The sequence below is a fragment of the Vigna radiata genome, chromosome 5 (assembly GCF_000741045.1).
Source record: "Vigna radiata var. radiata cultivar VC1973A chromosome 5, Vradiata_ver6, whole genome shotgun sequence".
In the NCBI taxonomy this organism is placed as follows: domain Eukaryota; kingdom Viridiplantae; phylum Streptophyta; class Magnoliopsida; order Fabales; family Fabaceae; genus Vigna; species Vigna radiata.
This window is the reverse complement of record NC_028355.1, coordinates 27,812,136-27,817,003: the sequence shown is the minus strand read 5'-3', so window position 1 is coordinate 27,817,003 and position 4,868 is coordinate 27,812,136.

The following is a 4,868-nucleotide window of genomic DNA, read 5'->3' as shown; positions in this document are numbered from 1 at the left end:
AATATTGATGTGGTTGCGGCAGTTTTTATGCTACAGCTTGCGCAAAATCACCCCACTTGGAGCTGCCTACAAATCTACCACCGGAGTTGGCATTATTATTGCAGAATTATGCAAAGGTTTTTCAGATGCCTTCAGGTCTACCACCTCCAAGGGAACATGATCATTCCATTCCCTTGATGGAAGGAGCTCAACCAGTAAAGATCAAGCCTTACCGCTACCCACATAGTTAGAAAGAGCAAATTGAATCCATGATACAACAGATGTTAACTGATGGTATTATCCAACCAAGTAAGAGCCCTTTCTCCTCTCCAATATTATTAGTTAAAAAGAAGGATGGCACTTGGAGATTTTGCACAGATTACAGAGCACTAAATGCTTTGACTATGAAGGACTGTTTTCCAATACCTATTGTTGACAAGTTAATCGATGAGTTATATGGCTCTCAATACTTCTCAAAATTGGATTTAAGATCCGACTATCACCAAATTTTGGTAACACCCGAAGATAGGCATAAGCCGACATTTAGAACTCATCAAGGGCACTATGAATGGTTGGTCATGCCCTTTGGGTTAACCAATGCTCCAGCTACATTCTAATGCCTCATGAATAACATCTTTCAGCCCTTCTTGCGGAAATTTATTTTGGTGTTCTTTTATGACATTTTAGTTTTCAGTGCTTCATGAAAGACCCATTTGTATCACTTGGAAGTGGTGCTGCAAGTTCTACAAAGAGAACAACTATATGCAAAAATTTCCAAATGTACATTTGGAACTCAATAAATCAACTATTTGGGTCACACCATTGCGGGTAACGGTGTTCACATAGATAAAGACAAAGTGCAGGCAGTGTTGGAATGGCCACAACCAAGGAACATCAAGCAATTGCGGGGATTTTTGGGTTTTACTGGATACTATAGAAGATTCATTAAAGGGTATGCTTCCATTGCATCTCCACTGACTGAGTTGCTAAAAAAAATGCTTTCCAATGGAATCAAAAAGCTACTGAAGCTTTCCTATCCCTGAAACACGCCATTACTTTCGAACCTGTGTTAGCTTTACCAAAATTTGAGGTTCCTTTTGAAGTTGAGACTGATGTCTTCGGAATTGGTGTGGGTGTTGTACTAGTTTAGAACAAACACCCCATTGCTTACTTTTCCAAAAAAAAATGTCTTCCACTATCCAGAAACAATCAGCTTATGTTCGCGAGCTTTATGCTATCAAAGAGGCACTTGCCAAATTCAGGCATTATTTGTTAGGAAAGAGATTTATCATCAGAACCGATCAACAAAGTTTAAAATTCTTGCTTGATCAGACGTTGTCAACACCTGAACAGTAAAAGTGGTTGCATAAGTTTTTGGGATATGACTTTGAGATCAAATATAAATCAGGTGCCCAAAATATTGCAGCTGATGCTTTATCCCGCTGTTTCTTTGCTGCTTGGTCAACACCTCAATTGGACTGGTTGCCAACAGTTAAAGAGGACTTGCTAAAGGATGAGAAACTCCAACACATCCTACAACAATGCATTAACACGGGGTCAACGGACAACACCTATAGTTGCACAAATGGCTTACTGTTGTGGAGAAATAGGCTGGTAGTGCCCCAAAATAGCGGTATCATTCCTCTCATTCTTAAAGAATACCATGACACTAAGGTGGGAGGCCACTCCAGAATTGCTAAAACCGTAGAAAGAATTTGTTCTCAATTTTATTGGCCAACATGCACAACCAGATCAGGGATTATGTGTTAAATTGCACCATTTGCCAACAAGTGAAAACTGCTAATACGTTGCTTGCAGGATTGCTGCATCCTTTGCCTGTTCCATCACAAATTTGCATGGATTTTATCATTGCATTACCCCCAGCACAAGGTTATTCAGTTATAATGGTTGTGATTGATCGACTATCAAAATTTATGCACTTCTTATCGTTAAAACATGACTTCTCTAGTCAACAAGTGGTGGAAACCTTCATGCAACATATTCTCAAACTTCATGGATTTCCTAGATCAATTGTCTCTGACAGGGACAAAATCTTCATCAGCAAATTCTGGCAGCAACTATTTAAGCTCCATGGAACAACTCTTTCCATGAGCTCCGCATACCATCCACAAACGGATGGACAAAGCGAAATATTAAACAAGACCTTGGAAATGTATCTCCGGTGTTATTGTTTTGACAATCCAAAGAACTGGGTGAAGATGTTACCATGGGCCCAATATTGGTATAACACATCCTACCATAACAGCATTAAAATGTCTCCATATAAGGCATTGTATGGCAGGGAACCCCCATCACTCATCCGCTATGAAATTTCTCCACAGGATGATAGTACGCTGCAACAAATATTGGTCGACAAGGATCGCTTACTGGATCAATTGCGCACTAACATAACCCAGTCTCAGCAATTCATGAAACACTTTGCTGACAAGCACAGACACCATGAAGAATTCAAAGAAGGAGACTTAGTGCTAGTTAAGCTCCAACCCTACCACCAACACTCAGTCGCATTGCGGAAACACCAAAAAATTGGCCTTCGCTATTTTGGCCCATTCAAGATCAGTCACAAGTTGAGTTCTGTAGCGTATAAACTGAATTACCTTTTGAGGCTAAAATTCACAATGTTTTTCACATATCACTGCTTAAGAAGTTCAGAGGGGAATACCAACAACATTATTTGCCACTACCCTTAAAGATGTCAAAATGGGGTCCTATAATATCACCTACGCTCGGTTGTGCTAGATAACAGAACGATTTCAGTGGCTAGAAAAGAATTACAACAGATCCAAGTACAATGGGAAGAAGGGGAACACTCTTTCACCACGTGGGAGCCAACTGCAGAATTTTACAAGGCATATCCGGAATTCAACCTTGAGGACAAGGTTGTTGTTAATGGGGAGGGTAATGTTAGGAAGAAAAATATTGTTGAGGTGTCTACTAATGCTGATGCTGAAATGGATGGCCACATGGAAGATATAATGCACAAGGAGACAAATCTAGAGTTAGTTACTGGAAGGGGACAACTGGCAAACAATTGTGAAATCAAGGAACCAAGAAGGAGCAGCAGAAAGAGAATATCAAATAGGAGGTTACAGGACTTGGGGTAGCATGAAAAATCTGTGGTACTATGCCTCTGGAAAGGAAGCAGTGACCGTAGCTATCCTCTCTGCTAGGGGGATCTTTTTAGAGATGATAGGAAACGTGTGGAATGTCTCCAATAATTCATTTATGATTGTATTGACTTTTCTTCATTAGAAATATACAACCAGCATAGTTTATTTGTAGAATGTTTGTTAAAATTTAATTGCTACATAACAACGCTCATAAGATTGATTTTCCTGTTTGTCCTTGTCTTGGATGAATTCCTACAGCATCTTGTTCACTACATCTAATCTAGATTCCATTCTNGTATTCACCATACTCCCCACACGCCCTCACAGTACCAAGAAAGTCCCTCTGAATACCAAATTGAAAGGTAACCAGAAATCACTAAATAGATGTAAAACAGATTACACATAAGAACTTAATTAGAAACCACAAACTAGTCTACCAAAGTGGTAAAAACAAAAAACATCAACATACAATTCTTCAAGTCTTTCAAGAGGACTGGTCTCTCTAGATTTTCTCCTTTACAACCAACTAAAAATTGTTCACAATAATCTAACATAAACAAAATATAAAAGATAATTACACAACACAACTACAGGAAGTTATGACTACCTCTTAGGAAGTTATAATTACCTGTCTCCTTTATTTCTTCTCACATAAACCTTGTCATTAAACCTATCAGTTAGATTAATCCTTGCCTATCTGGTGAACTCACTTTTTATCGATGTTAAATTTTTTTCCAAAAACTTTTATTTTTTGGCATTGTTTTTAAATTATTTTTCTAGCCATTGTTTTTTGCCATCACCAGCATTGTCACATTTGTCGTTGTCATTTGGACGGGAAACACCACGATTTTGCTCTCCCCGACTAAGCATCCATTGAGCTGCAAAAATCATGGTGATTAAAGCTAAGACATATTCAGATGCCACCTCAATCCTTATCGTTGCTGCCACTTCTCACTTTGGATTATGATATGTCGGTGTCCTCTCAATGGTGACCACTGTCGTCCGACTCTTCTCGCCAACCTACTGTTGGATTTGTGACTTTCGGTAGGTTTTGTTGGAATTTTCTTCATCGTTTTGTAAGTTTTTTTCCATCTCTCGATAATTATTTTCTCTCTGTGTTGCTCATATTTCATCTTATCCTTTATGACAACCTATTATCTTTAATGAATTTCGCAAATGTTATAAGGATTGTCAAAACTCTAATTCCACTACTTCTACTACACACATAAATACATCAAGTACATCTTTTGTTGGCCTCAATCCTTCCAACTATCTTGATCATTAGGTTCTAGAATCAAGTGCCACATATAACATTATTGATGATAAATCTTTTTTTTCTTCATTATCTACTTCATGTTATTTACCTTTTGTTACTATGGCCAATGGATGTTAAGACAAGATCGTATAAAGAGAATAGATTGTCTAGCATTTCGGAGTTTTGAAGTTTAACAAAAAACATTAAACGAAATATCATTTAGAGATGTATAGCGTCTCAACATTGTGCACATCGGAACATTCTTATTAAACACTTATAAGACAGACTATGATGTGTCAAGTATAAAATATCAAACAACATTTGACAAAAACGCGTGTAGTGAACAAAGCCATAAATATTATATCTTATCGATTGTCACTATGTGAAAAAACTCAAACTTGCACTGGACGCTTATTATATGAAACATGTTTCAACACTATTTCAACGTATAGATCACTAAATGCATATATGCAGTGTATCCTGTTTGCTATGCTTTTTTCTCT